The following is a 16,360-nucleotide window of genomic DNA, read 5'->3' as shown; positions in this document are numbered from 1 at the left end:
ACCGCTACTGTTCTAAAATTTACAGCCCGGGCATAAAAACATTGAGAGTAACTGATATTCATCAATTTGAATGAATCACATTGGATTAGAACATTCAATAATAAAATAGTTTTTACAATGGAGCTGGATATTCTGAAAGCAATACAAACTAACTCCTCCAATTAATAGAAAGCAAAGGAGTACCAAGACTCGGAACCATATCATTCTCAATGGCCGCAGCTACATACTGAGACTCCACCTCTGCCTTCTGTTCTTGTGTCTTCGACAGTTTGAACCACAACTTGAGATCGCCCTTGTGTTTCTTGGATGTCTTTCCAAAGTCATACGTTGCTAAACCTACTTGGTTCATTTGTCTATCGCTTGTGATAGATGATGACATGAGGTCAGACACGCGAACATAGATATTACCAACTTGCTTCTCACCAAACAACATGCTTTGAATGAATACTTGAAAGCGGAGAAAACCAGATTCAACATTCACGTCCTTGAACTTCAACTTGGCGCTTCCTTTGGCATTACGGTCTGTGATATGCTTCTCAGAAGCTGAAGAATAATGGTCAGAGAAGAGTGTTGTAATCATGTAGGACGTCTTCTTAATCTTTTTGCGATTTTTTTCAAACAAAACGTGGCAATCTAGTGCGAGCTCATAAGTTGTAGACTCCATTATTATTTCTTTCTTTGTTATTGTTGTTGCAATGAATTTAAATTGAATGAATTCCTTGAAGGGTGATAGTTGAAGAAATATATAAATATGGAAGGTTTCAGGAAACCGAAACAATGTAGGAATAGGATTTCTGAGTCATGGTTAAACCCAAATTATACAATGGATTAACGTGTATATGTAAATAGAACTTCCACTGTAGATCTGGTTGTTATTAATACATACTGATTCTAGAAACATCCTCGTTTGTCCGAAAATTTTGATTTGAGCGCCTTCAACTGCGATGATTTGAGCGTGGTTTCTATGACAATATCTACAATCGGCTCTTAAAATACGAGGTATATAACTGAGGCCTAATATTACTTCACTGCCTGTAAAAGGAAAACGTAGTAACAACATTTAAATCTTTTGCTTCTTGGGTGACTTTACAAGTTAATAAAAACATAAAAATGTGGCCTATGCAGGTCTCGAACCTGCGACCTTCGCGTTATTAGCACGACGCTCTAACCAACTGAGCTAATAGGCCATCTGATGTTAGATACATTGTTCTTATATATCATATGATTGGAAGACTAATTAGATGCTCAAATACAAATTTACGACGTTTGATTATCAAAGCAAGAAATTCGAAAAGGACCATAATTCTGATTAATGCTCTTAAATTAAAACTTGCGTGCTGGCTAATTGTCATCGTCTTTCTTCTGCATCAATTCGGTTTGAGGAGAAACCGATTCTGCATTTCTGCTGCGTGAAACCAATATCACCATCAATGAACTTCATCCTTATAGGAGTTTGGCAACCACTCGTGATGTTTTTGTATCAAAGATAACGACTCCCGAGCTTCAAAACATAACTCGGCTTACACTAATTATGAAAATGTCTCATGGAATTAAGACCGTGCTGTCATTAATGCATGTGTGTCCAGTGTCCTGTATTAGACGTTCTGAAAAACTTATGGGACACCGGTTGCAAAGAGTTAATCCTCCCAGAACGAGACCATGTAAACACCATACGACGCGTACTTCAAACGATAGAAATACACACTCATCCTACAAAATCATTTTCTTAATTTGCCTGGAGCAATTCTTTACTATTTGACTTTTAAAATTCCGTAAACTATACTCTTGCAAAAACCAAGAAAAGGCGAGAGATGTTAAGAGAATGGAACCAAAAGTGTATCGTTCCCATTAATGTATAACATTTATATAATACAAGAGGTTGCTAATAATTAGGAAGACTAAATCATAGCGAGATATTCCCATAACCATATAGGAATATTCTCGGAACAATATAAGGTATAAAGTATATTACGATATTATCTCTAATACCCCGCTCAAGCCGGAGCATGGAGATCAAGAATGCCCAGCTTGTGACGAAGATAGGTAAATTGGTTCACTCCAAGAGCCTTAGTGAATATATCAGCCAGTTGTTCGGTAGTAGAGACATGAAACGGCTTAATCAAACCTTCCGTAATAGCATCACGAACAAAGTGACAGTCGATCTCAATATGTTTTGTTCGTTCATGAAAAACGGGATTCTGGGCAAGATGAAGAGCGGATTGATTATCACAGAACAAGTGCATAGGGTAAGATAAGGAAACGTCCAAGCTAGCAAGAAGTCCTCGAAGCCATTTCAATTCACAGACTACAGAAGCCATGGACCTATATTCAGCCTCAGTAGAAGATAAAGAAACAGTGTGTTGTTTCTTAGTTTTCCACGAGACGGGAGAGTTGCCAAGAAAGACAAACCACCCTGTCACTGAACGTCGACTTAAGCAACAAGTACCCCAATCAGAATCACACCACCCAGACACCGTAAAATCACTGTCTGAGCGTAATAAAATGCCTTGACCAGGGCTCCCTTTAAGATAACGTACCACACACAAGGCGGCTTCCATATGTGCCTCACGTGGTTGCTGAAGAAACTGAGACAGGATATGGACGGCATAAGATAAATAAGGACGAGTCACCGCCAAATAGACCAAACGACCAACCAGTCGCCGATAACGTTCAGGATCAGTAAGGAGGGGGCCAGTAGCAGCACTAAGGTGATGATTTTGCTCAATGGGCGTTGTGGCGGGTTTTGCACCCAATAAGCCAGTTTCAGTGACAATATCAAGCGCATATTTTCGCTGATTAAGATATATACCTTCTGTGTTACGGGCAACCTCAAGACCAAGAAAATATTTCAAAGAACCCAATTCCTTCATATGGAAACATGTGCTCAAATATGTCTTAAAAATAGTGATGGCATGGGAATCATTACCCGCAAGAACGAGGTTGTTGGGCCCAGAATTACCCTGCCTGATCAGAAAAGAATCAGGCAATGTTCAAAGTTAAGCATGAACGAAAGACATTCTACACAAAGCAGTTGAGCACCTGAGCAGGCACCAACCAGGACGGAAAGACAAGTCAGGCATTCATTAAGCCAGGCCTGAGGGGACATCTCACCAAGCCACGTGATAAAGCATAACCTGAAGGTGACAGGCAACATCAAAAGATCTTCAATGTAGTTCCTTTTTGTACGGAAGACTTATTCAACAATCTCCACAACAACTATTGATGCGGTCAAGCTAGCAGGAAAAGAGGCAACTACTTCTGAAATCAACAAAACTACTCCCGGGTAAATAGGGCACGAGTCCTATTTACCAGGAAACCCTAAACCAACCTCAAAGGACTGTTGCAAGGCTACTATAAATAGCAAAGAACAAGAAAAGAAGCGACTCACTTGATTACTTATTCATTCACTCGTGTTTTTACTCTCATTCTTGTAATCAAAACACTACTTAGCATTACTATTGAGCAGTAGTCACACTCTATTCTTTGCCTGACATACATATTCCCTGTCAGGATACCTAAAATCATAGTAATAATCCATCCTGGCTTGGTGCCCTTGAGTTTTTCCCTTATTCCCAGGGTTTTTCCACGTATAAATTCTTGTGTCTCACTTTCTTATTTATTCTTTATTCATTTTGTCGTACTAGTCAGGCTATTTATTTTGAGTTAGATCATCCTGCAAATCCTTCCCTGGCAGGACATTGTCTCTGCGAGAATTCCTACTAAAATAATTGGCGCCCACCGTGGGGCATCTAGCTCAAAAATAATCAAAACCTAAATCCAAATAACACAAAAACAATTCCAAAAAATGACTGGAGACAGCATTGAACAACAACTGGCTGCTGCCAATCAACAACTATTGGAAATGGAGCAACTGAAGCAGAAAATAGCCCAGGCTGAAGCCGAAGTCATGAAACTAAGAGAATCAGAATCTAGTCTGAATCAAAGGCTACGAGACAAAGCTTTAGGCTAAAAATTGAAGATTCAGCCTGAAACACCATTCTCTTCCATCATTAGGAACATTGATTTCTCCAACTTTGGCACTCCAACTCCATCCAAATCCAAAGCAAGAGATCATGACACAGGCTCAGAAGATATTCCAAATGAAGAGGCTATTCCAGATCAGACTAACACAGCTATAATAATGGCCATGCTCCAGGAGATCCAGAAACTTCATGATAAATTTGAGAAGATTTCAGGAGTACCTGCAACCATTGAGGAAGCCAATCCTGAAAGTTATGCTGACTCTTCCTTTGTGGATGAGATAATAAAGATAGATCTACCTAAGAAGTTTGTGGTCCCATCAATGAGAATTTATGATGGAACCACAGATCCACAGAACCATGTAGCCTATTACAAACAAAGAATGTTGGCAGCCTCCATACCCAGTGAGTTGCGACAAGTATGCATGTGTAAGGGTTTTGGAACAACCCTGACCGGACCTGCCCTCCAGTGGTACATTAATCTGCCAAATGGAAGCATCAAGTCTTTTGCAGATTTGATAAACTCGTTCAACCATCAATTTGCCAGCAGTAGAGAACTCGAAAAGAGATCCAGCGACCTATATAGAATCAAGCAAAAGCCTGGCGAGACAATCACAGCATTCCTGACCAGATTCAACAAAGAGAAAGTATCAATCTCTAGATGTGATGTTGGAACAGCCGTGGAAGCTTTCAGGCAGAGACTACCATTGAACAGTGATTTTTATGAGGAGCTTAATATGAAAACTTGTCTGACTTTTAAAGACGTCCCGGCAAAGGCTATTGGCTACATCAGGCTAGAGGAAGACAAAAGCTTCAAAGCTGAAGCCACTAATAGTGCTTCAGGTTATGAAAGATCCAACAGGAAAAGCTCTAATTATAGAGGAAGCAGTTCCAGGCCACGCCCCTATACTAGGCTTGACAGATCAGAAGTTAGTTATTCTCATGAGCAACGAGGTAACTCCTATACTTATTCCCCTATTCAAGAATATAACTTCTCTGTTAATATTGCAGGATTGATCAAAAGGCTTGACAACATGGGAGACATTGTCAAGTGGTCTAAGAAGACAGACAACCCTAAGTCAAGGAAGGACACAACAAGATGGTGTGAGTTTCACATGGACATAGGACATACAACAGAAGAATGCCTGGTAAAGAAAGGCTACTTGAAAGACCTGATGCCATCAAAGAACAGAGAAGACAACGGATCAAGAAAGGACCAGGAAAGACCACAACGTGACCTGCCTCCAGCACCACCCATTTATGAAGTCAAGTTCATCAATGGAGGATCTGAAATCTACGGCCTGATTAGCTCAGCGGCAAAGAAAATAGCCAGGGAGTCAAAAATGAAATCTCCTTTTGAACCTAGAAATTTAACTCAAATTACTTTTGATGATACTGACATGCAGGAAATCTCAGATGTCCATCATGATGGCCTGGTCATTACCATGCAAATAGGAACTGCACGTGTCCTGAGAATTTTAGTAAATGGTGGAAGCTCAGTCAACCTAATTATGTTTGATGTCCTGAAAGCAATGAAGATTGATGAGAGCCAGATCATAAAGAAATCAAATGTCCTGGTAGGATTCAGTGGTGAAACTAAGAACACTCTAAGAGAAATCTACCTACCAACATACGTTGAAGGAGTCTCATCATATGAGATATTTGGAGTCCTGGATTGCCTTTCATCCTACAATGCCATCTTAGGCAGGCCTTGGATCCACAATGTTAGAGCTATTCCTTCAACCTATCACCAATGCGTCAAAATAGCAACAGAGTGGGGAATAACAACCATCAAATGTGAATAAAAGTCTGCCCAGGAATGTTATACTGAATTCTCAAAACCTTCCAAGGCAGGTAAGTCTCTCGCCTATCAATTACAGTACCCTGTCAGGAGTACATATGTGGCAGAAACCCAAATAAAAATATATCAGTTAATTTTAGACCCCGAGTACCCTGACAGACACGTACTGATAGGATCTGATGTCCCTGACAATATTAGACCAAAACTAGTAAGTTTTCTTAAGAATAAGTCTTCATGTTTTGCCTGGTCCCACTTTAATATGACTGGTATTGATGTTAATATTATTACCCATAAGCTTAATATTGACACTTCATTTAAGTCTGTACAACAGAAAAGGAGAAAGTTTGCCCCTGAACGCAACTCTATCATTAATGAAGAGGTGGACAAACTCCTAGACATGAGAATGATCAGAGAAGTAATGTACCCTGAATGGCTAGCCAATGTGGTTGTAGTACAAAAGAAGAATGACAAGTGGAGAGTTTGTGTAGACTACACAGACCTTAATAAAGCTTGCCCAAAAGATCCATTCCCACTCCCTCACATTGATGCAATGGTAGATGCTACAGCAGGACATGAGTTACTAACATTTATGGATGCTTCAAATGGATTCAACCAGATCAAGATGCACCCAGCTGACCAGGAAAACACCGCATTCATCACGGAAAGAGGCATATATTGTTACACAACAATGCCCTTTGGCATGAAGAATGCAGGGGCAACCTACCAACGTCTGGTCAACATGATGTTTAAAGATCAAATTGGTGACACAATAGAGGTCTACATTGATGACATGGTGGTCAAATCAAAGAAGGCAGAAGATCATGTAAAAGACCTAGAAGTAGCCTTCAAAATCCTGAAAGAATTCAACATGAAGCTCACTCAACCCCTCCAAATGCCACTTTGGAGTCTCTACAGGCAAATTCCTAGGATATATGGTGACAAAAAGAGGGATTGAAGCCAGCCCAGAACAGATAAAAGCCATCATGGAATTGGAATCTCCCAAATCAGTCAAAGATATCCAAAGATTAACAAGAAGGGTTGCAGCCCTTAACAGGTTTATATCCAGATCATCTGAAAGATGCAGATCCTTCTACGACCTCCTCAGAAAGAACAAGTCATTCAAATGGATGTCTGAACATGAAAAAGCCTTCCAAGATTTAAAAACTTACCTGGCTACTCCTCCACTACTAGCCAAACCTAATAAAGGAGAACTCCTGATGGTTTACTTATTAGTTAGTGAAACTGCAGTAAGTGGAGTCCTGACCAAAGAAGTTGAAGGCCAACAACACCTTGTTTACTATGTAAGTAAAAGTTTCCTAGATGCAGAAACAAGGTATGTGTTTTGTGTGGATTTTGCGCAAGGCGAAATCAGGTCAGGGTGATATTGTGCAGGGTTAACTAGCTCTAATTAGATTTCTGGTCAGGTCGACAGGGTACGATATTAAGCTGTAAATAAGATAACAAAAATAACAAGACAAACAATTTTGTACGTGAAAAACCCTTGAATGGGAAAAAACCACGGGCACCAAGCCAGGAGAGGATTTCACTATATGATTTGAGAGAATATTCTTATGATAACAACAATGCTTGTATTTCTAAGTAATATGTGTTCTTCTTCTTGTGTACGAATGATGTGTCCCCAATATCTTCAAAGTGTCTCTTATATAGCTTTCCTATCTTGAACAATTTGTATGATCAAGCATTGAAGGTGAATATTCTCATAATTCTTTGGTAATAATTGCTGAATATTTCCCTCTTAATTACCGTAATTACTGCATAATCTTTATACTTAATGCTGCGTATCTATTTCCATTAATATACGCGGATATGGTCAAATATTGTCCTGATATTTGGACCGTTGCCCTCTCCATGGCCTGGCGCCTAACTTCATGTCCCCTGAGAGCCTGGCACCCTGAGACCCTGGCAGTCAGGTTTAGATGAAATGCTGATCAGGGTGGTCTGTGAATTTCCAGGCCTAACAATTGCCCCTTATCTCCTTATTGGTAGTGCCAGGACGAAAAAATGAGGAGATAACTTTAACTTTGATAAAATCACCCAACGGTTAAATTTTCCCTGATCAGTTTCCTGTAACGGCTCTTTTACTGCAATTGTTGACGCGTGGTTTATTTACTGCAACTTCCTTAATTATTTTGCGGCTGAAACCCTAATCTTCTTTGCTATAAATACTTGGGTGCTTCATTTAATTTGAACTCATCTACACAACTTCTCCGTCTTCTTTCTCTTAACTTTCCTTGTCTTCAGTTTTCTTAATTCCCAACTTCCCAAATCTTTTTAATCAATATTCCATAATTCTTCAAACAATGGCTGCAAAGAAAAAATCTACCAGGGCAGCGGTTCCTGTAACTCCTCCTCCTCGAATCCCGAGGAAGTTTCTTCGAAACTTTGCACGCTTCTTCGCTTTGCTCCATCTCCCATGATAGATAAGTCAAGTGATCCCCCATTGGAGATGATTTCAATATCTCATGGCGCTTTTCAATTCAAGCCTACCAAGGCTTTAAATGAGGATCAGTCTCCTGCAAACCGCTTGAAGCCTGAGTTCGAGAAGATTTTGAAGGATAAGGGGATTATTCCTGCTGATTCTGAAGTCTGGATCCCTGAGGATTCTCCTATCAGGGCTGACTGGGCTTGTCCTGGTTGGTTCTGCATCCATGATTGGGCTTTCAGGGCAGGCTGTAAGCTTCCTTTTTCTCCTCTTATGGTTGAGGTTATTAAGGAGATTGGTGTTCCCTCTTATCAATTAATGCCGATGGTGTGGAAAGTTGTATGTTCTATTGAGAATCTCTGTAAAAAACACAATATTTCTTTTTCTCTTGACGATTTGAAGACTGTTATCTTTGTTAAAACAAACGATCCTGTTGTATAAGTTTTAAGGTTAGGCGTCAACTACTCCTCTCCGAGTAATTTAGATAGTGGCCATGATAAGGGTGGGATCTTTGGTTATATGTTTGTCGGGACCAATTGTGGGTCCCGACTGGCGTATTTAAATTATGAGGCCTGTGTGGTGGTGAGTCTTTTGATTTCTTTCTTTGACTTGCATGTTTTTCCTGTTAGTGAGAAAATGATATGAAAATAATAAGTCATACCTCTTATGTGTGCAATTGATGAGTAGGTTATCAAACCGAGTACCCTACTCCCAATGTCTCTGCTTTCCTTGCTATTCCTCCTTTGGAGAGGTTCTGGCCTTTTTGTTGTGGGGTTGGTCACCTTCCTCGCTGTTTGAAGGCTGACGGTGCTCCCAGGGCTAAAGCGTCGGGGTCTTTGGTGCCAAGCACTTGAGTGCGATAAGTCTATTTTAATCTTTCCTTTCTTTTTACCGGGCTTCGATGATACTTGGTTTATATTCTTGATATAGCACTTCGTGTTGCGGCTACCAAGTCGTCTATTCGTCTTGCCGGGTTTGGTATGGTGACCTCTCGGCCCGGCCGGCTAAGATTAAGGAGGAAGGTCCTCGGGGAAGCGGGGATATCGAACTGTCATCGACGACTTGGTATGCGATCCGTCTTTGCCAAGGTCACTATCGCACTCTTGTCCCTGTTGAAACAAGTTCAAGACGGCCCCGAAAAGGAGAATTGAGGATGTTGATGTTTTCGCCTTGGTCGGGGAGGTGAGAGCCAAGTTGGATAATATGGAGGTGCTAGGGTGAAAATCGGGGACTATGCGGACTTCTAAATCGGATGTCATGCTCATCATTGACCCTTTTGAGACTGCTACTCGGGCGGTTGCTTGGTGGATCATTCGATCACCTCTTGGTCGTGGTGCCCTGGGCTCTTTGTGAGGGAGGTATGTTGGAATCATTTCCATGTGTTTTGTTTTTGGTAGTCTTCTATTGTTGGTACAAGTTACTCATACTTTTCTTGTCTTTGGTCAGGGTGCCGCGACCTGTCTCCATAATGCCTATCAGGCTACTTCTTTGGTAGCCAGGATCGATCGATGAGATCGGATTATGATAGGTTGAAGTCCGAGCTGGAATTTGCAAGGGTGGCTTGGCCGCCAAAACCGCGATTTGTCAAGGGTGCGGTGAGAGGGATCTTGCTAAGGCGAGGCGACTTCGAGCAAACGGTACATTGCGGGAAGCCCTGGATAGGAATGAAGATCTTACCCAGGAGAGGGATGACTTGGAGTTCAAGTTGGATGATGCCTCCCTCTAAATCTACATCAAGGGAAGGGCGACTGCCATGTCGGAGCCTGTCGAGGCTAGGGCAAAATGGGACCCTGCAGCTGAGATGACCTTTCTTTGCTTCGAAGTGTCGACTGCATAATTTGGAGAATGAACAGGAGGTCGATTCCCCGGGGAGCGAACGTTAGGGTGAGCCGGCTAAGAGTGGGGAGCGAGGTTGTTGATCGCCGCTTCCGAGGAGAAGCAGTAATATTATTTGATTCTCTGTTGGTATTTTGGCCCATCCAGGGGGGATGTCCCTGGACAAACATTATTTTCATTTTCTGTTTTGGGTCGGGGGATCTCCCTGGCCTTTATGAATATTTTGGCGCCTTTGCCCCGGGGGTAAAGGTTTATTAATATAGGCATGATGGCCTTTTTTTGGTGATTTCACTTTTGTCTTTGCTTGATTTGTGAGTTTCATCTGTTGGACTGTCAAATATTTTGTTTGCATGATTTGTACATTATTCGGTTAAATAACCTGTACATTTCGTTTCAATCTTTGTCATGAGTATTTCAACCAAGTATAGTTTTTTTTGCTATAATGGTTGAAAGGGTGGGAAATCCGACTGTCGGGAGGGCTTATGTCCCCTGCTGGTGGAGGGCTTGGTATTCGGCTGTCGAGAGGGCATTTTAGACTGATGGTCGGGATAAAACACCCTTGCACCGTCTTGCTGCGTCCAGCCGGTTGTTATCCGTGGCAGTAAACCTAGTCAGGTCAGGCAATTATTTCGTGCCTGATTGGTCCTGACTTTTTACTGTATTCGGTGGTGGTTACCAACTCGTTGGGCACAGTTAAGTGCAAAATTTTTATTTCAGGAATATATAGTAGAGTAGCCCTCAATCCTGAATATTTATGCGTATAGTCTTTTATTATGTATAATTGTTCAGGATTCAAAAAGTAAATAGATGGGTTAGTAAAGCAGGTATAAAATACAGACAAGTCATATAAAGCATGTAGTTCATCACATAGCACATCAGGTTAAGTAGTGATTGAATTTGTACCTGACTGTAGCCTGATCTGATCTTTACATATGGAATAGTTTTAAATGAGTTACATTCCAGGATCTTGGGATTATTTCCCCTTCTAGTGTTTGGAGCCTGTATGCTCCTTGTCCAACAATTGAATCAATTAAGTAAGGGCCTTCCCATGTGGGAGCTAGCTTGCCTGCTGATTTTTCCTTTTTATTTGGAAATACTTTGCGTAGGACAAGGTCTCCTTCTTTGAAGACCCTGACCCTGACGTTTTTATTTTAAGTCCCGGCAAGCGCTTGTTGATATGATGCCATCCCGATTTTGGCGGCGTCTCTTAGTTCTTCGTCGGGACTAAGTTATCTTGCATCGGTCTTTGTTTGTTTCAACATTTGTTCATTTGGATCTGGATGTTGGTACTCGTATTTACTGCGGGGATGACACTTCGCAGCCATACACCAGGGAGTAAGGTGTTTGGCCTGTCGCGATTTTGGAGTTGTCTGTCCGCCCATAGTACTAATGGAAGTTCTTGACCCATCTACCTCGTCTTCTTTTCGACTTCTTTTTAGGCGACTTTTGACTACCTTGTTGCTTGACTCTGCCTGGCCATTAGCTTTTGGGTATCCAGGGGTTGATGTTACCAGGTTGATATTCCATTCTTGGCAGAATGCTTGGGTCCTTTTCCCCACGGGCGAGTTCCGTTGTCACATACTATTTCTGATGGGACTCCATATTTGCAAATAATGTTTGTTCTGATGAAGGATATTACTTCTTTTTCGGTTACTTGCCTGTAAGAGTCAGCCTCGATCCACTTGGAGAAGTAATCAGTCATGCCTAAAATGAAGACTTTTTGTCCTATAGCTACAGGCAGTTTTCCCACAATGTCCATGCCCCACTTTATAAATGGCCAGGGCGCGGAAATTGAATGAAGGAGTTCAGATGGCTGATGTATGATTGGTGCATGGATTTGGCAAGCTTCGCATTTTGAAGAGTATTCAGGCAGTCGGACCCTCGGCGTAGGCCGATGTAGCCTGTCCTGAGAACTTTGCTTGCCAGGCTCTTTCCTCCTTTATGATTGCCACAGTATCCATCATGTATTTCTTGAAGTACTAGTTTGGCTTCGTCAGGCTCCAAGCATCTCAAATAGGGTCCAGCCTGCGATCTCTTGAACAAGGTGTTATTGATGATAACATAAGATGAAGCTCTAATTCTAAAGGCCCTTGCCTCATGTCTTCCCTGAGGTAGTATTCCTCGGAGAAACCAATCATAATAAGGTTTAGTCCAAGAGTTCTTGTCCGATTGTGGGGTTGACTGTTCGGGTGTCTTTGATGGTCGGCTCTAATAAGTGCACAATTGGTATTTTATCAAAAATAGTGGGGGTAAAGTTTGAACCTAGGCTGGCTAGAGCATCAGCCTGGGTATTCAAGTCTCTTGATATTTGATCTATATCAAATAAAGCAAATTTGGCGGTAAGGTTTTTTGCGTATTCTAAATATGAAATCATTTTTGCATCCTTAGCCGTATAAATTCCCTTTATTTGATTGGCAATTAAGAGTGAATCAGTTTTTACCTTTAGGTTCTGAACATCGAGGTCTAGACATACCTTTAAGCCTGCTATCAGGGCTTCATATTCTGCTTCATTGTTGGTAGCTTTGAACTCACAACTTACAGCCTGAGCTATCACATCTCCCTGTGGTGATTTAAGTACTAGTCTTAACCCTGTCCCCCTGGCGTTGGATGCCCCATCTATGAATAGGGTCCATTCTTGGTCTAGGGTCTTATTTTCTAGTTGGTTGACCTCTTTTATTAGATCTGGTTCCAGGTTAGGGCTAAAATCAGCCACAAAGTATGCTAGGGCCTGCGATTTGATCGCTGCCCTGGGTTCAAAAGAGATGTCGTATGTGCTAATCTGTACTGACCATTTGGCCATCCTGCCTGAAAGTTCAGGCTTACGCAGGATAGATTTTATGGGTAAGTTGGTCCTGACTATAATTGGGTGACTTTCAAAATAAGGTCTCAACTTAGTACATGACATAATTAAAGCTAAAACATATTTCTCAAGTAATCCATACCTCAACTCAGCATCTAGCAGGCTTTTACTTACATATAGATGGATGTTCTGCCCCGTCTGTTCTTTTACCAGATCACTGACTGATCTTTGTGTCGATGACATATAGGTATACTGACAAAGGTTCTCCCTTTTCTGGTTTAGCCAGTAAGGGTTGTAACACCCCGATTTATAAAGGAGCCTCTAGCAAGACATTCCCTAATAAACCGGACTGTTACCATCTCGGTTTCCCGAGGTAGTGAATAACAAATTAAACTCCAAGGCAAATTACATAATTTCTTTAACTTAACTTTTTTACAAAACCTCATTTACATCAAATTACAAAGAACTAACATAAATAAAAGTGAAAGTCTTCTAAATGATGATCTAGCTACTAAGTCTTCTGATCCAGTGTCTCACGCCCATCAAGCTCCCATCCTATCTCATAAACCTGTCAAGTCCGCTCGCCAATATTTGGGTCATCACGGTGTTCACGAATACACAGGGTCAACCACGAGGTTGAGTAGGGAATACAATGAAACAACAAAATATGATATGCATGCTCCTCCGTCACCTCCAGCTCCATCTCAACTCATATCTCATAACCGAACGCCTTGACCATACCGATCCCCGGTAGACTATATATCGACCGTAGCCGATCTGCCAGCTCGCAGCTGAGGACACCAGGGCATGTCCTGCAGAACTCGCCTGGGCCTTATCACAACATCATCATCACCACAACACGTCACCACAACATCCTCCATCTCCAATGCATATGAATGCTCAAGAAATTAATGCAACACAATATGTATATCATTGAACTGGTAAATCATAGAATCATGCCGGTTACCGAATGTTGTGATAATATACTCAATACGATCAATTCAGTCAATCACATTCCAGGATATGAATCATAACATGAATCAACCACCACGAATCACGTCAACGTTCACAGTTTGGTCATATGAAACACAAACAAGTCAACACAATTCAACAACAACGATAATAAGTCAAGTGTATTTCCCTACCTTTTCGCAATCCAAGCATACAAGCAATCAATTATGATCCTTCATATATACATCACCTACATAACATAATTATGTATAATTACCACCTACTCAATCAAATAATCATGCATATAACCTAGAGTCATCATAACTTAATAGGAATATCAACTTAAAGAATAAACACGATTTTTCCTGATTTTCCAGCACATGACAGACTCGGAATAAAATACATAACTAATTCCAGAAAAATCAAATTGATACAAGGCAAATTGGATTGGAACCCCATGAGTCTTAGCTACAAATCATAGCTAACGTGTTTTTTCTCAAATTCCAAACTTATCAAGAGTTTTCAGACTGATTTCCAAAAACTGACAGAAACCGTCGCATAAAAAGTATTGATTCATAAAACGAGTTTAAAACATTATTTTGCAGTAATTCCAAATCTTATTATCATCTAGACTATACAAAGATGATGAATGAAAAAGCCTCATAACTGAATCGACATAAAAATTAGAGTTTCAAATCATTTTCCACAAACAAATCAGATTCGCGGACTTTTCAGCGACATGTTCATAAATAAATCACCTAGGACAAACCATAAATAATTTGACTACGAGATTTTACATGCATAAACTAGACATCAAATAAATAGGACTCTCTTTTCAAACTTTTTGAAGACGAACATTTTAAAACAGTATAAACAATGGAATGAAATCGACTTACAAACAGGGAAATCGAATTAGGTTGGAATCGATGAGAAATCTTCAATCAAATGAAAGGCTCGACAATTCTTCTTCCTCTCCCTTTCTCTAGGTTTAGAAATGGTTTTATGAATGATAAAATGAAAAGAGGGGAGAGGGAGAGCGGTTCTTAGATTAGGTTTAGGGTAAATGGTGGTTACATGTTCCGGGTAGGGCAAATGGGTTAAACGAGTATGGTCGTTGGGTAAATGTAGATGGGTAATTCTTGACCCAAAAGACAAAATGTGATGTAGCCCGACTCAACATATACGATATAAACCCGACTTAATAACATTCACGATATTACGATGCAACCAATATAAAATGTATAATACTAATATATAATAATATCCGTTTAATCGATTATATAAAATACGGGGTATTACAGTCTACCCTCCTTAAAAGAAACTTCGTCCCGAAGTTTACCCTCTCTACCAACCAACGCAAACGAATTATGAAACGCATATACAAAAGTATGTAAGGCACCCACCAAATTGAATATTAAACGCAGTATTACATTCCACCCTCCTTAAAATAAACTTCGTCCCCGAAGTTTAACCATAACAGAAACACATCATGTAACACTCCAACATAACCCACACAACGCATAACCAATATAGCCAAACTGAGAAATCACACATGAAAGTATAAAGATTTTAGAATCCTACCCTCCTTAAACATGGTTACGTCCCCGTAACCTTCATTATTATAACAAAAGTTCTCAAACTATCGCTAACAATCGAAAGAGGATAAAAGATTCACAACTCACGCTCAAGTTACTAATCCCTACTAAAGACAATCAATATACAAGCTCTCTCAAGAAAGCTACAGTTACTGCTGCTACAACACATCGCCACGGATCGGAGCAAAAGCCACGTTGAATAACTTAAGACATTTAAGTATAAATCTAGACACTCTTCATATCAATCAATACACGCAATAACATTCACAGGATCTGCTTGTCAATCTAATTTATACATTACTACTCAGGTTACAAAGATGAAGATGCCTAGGTGCTCACATATGGTTCATGTCAAATAACATCGTTTCATCAAGGTTACTAAGCAAGATCACTAACGTAACATACCACGATAATCCTATCCGGCGTATTCTCGTGACAACATATTTTCCAAGAAATATTGGTAACATTTATTCATGTGAATAATCAAATTATGAATGGAACAATGCTTTACAAGGTTACCAGTAAAAATCATTAGTAATTATTCATTTCACTAATCATTGTAATCTCATACCTTAGAAACATAGGGAATCAATCAACATAAGAAAAGAATTAGGGTCAAAACTTAATAAATCGATTTATGAAAATTTGTAACCTAATAGGTCCAGTCTGACTTTCCTTTACATAACTGTACAGATTTAGGTCAAGACACAGAATCACCCATAAAATGAAGACAACCAGTTTTGCAGCACTTATCATCCTAGAAATATTTTTAATCCTCATAACAAAGGGTTTGGGATTTATTCACGAACGACGAACGCACATTGATTGGCAAATTTTACAAACTTATTGGTCGAGTCAATCAAGCGAGTAAACATCGATATTGGAAAGTTAACATACAAGACTATCATACATAAAATTTCGTTCTTGGTGTTAAATATATTTAAACTGCACCCA

General features: G+C 40.3%; 1 non-coding gene across 1 annotated transcript; it reads right to left on the bottom strand.

Annotated features, from left to right (window-relative positions):
* Positions 1-1,113: 1,113 nt before the first annotated feature.
* TRNAI-AAU (transfer RNA isoleucine (anticodon AAU)) lies at positions 1,114-1,187 on the bottom strand. The gene has a single exon. It is a non-coding gene; the product is annotated as a tRNA-Ile (tRNA).
* Between the last annotated feature and the right edge of the window lie 15,173 nt (positions 1,188-16,360).

Source organism: Silene latifolia, chromosome 1 (assembly GCF_048544455.1).
Source record: "Silene latifolia isolate original U9 population chromosome 1, ASM4854445v1, whole genome shotgun sequence".
Classification (NCBI taxonomy): Eukaryota; Viridiplantae; Streptophyta; class Magnoliopsida; order Caryophyllales; family Caryophyllaceae; genus Silene; species Silene latifolia.
The sequence above is the reverse complement of the archived record's forward strand: the minus strand, read 5'-3'. Positions and strand labels throughout refer to the sequence as shown.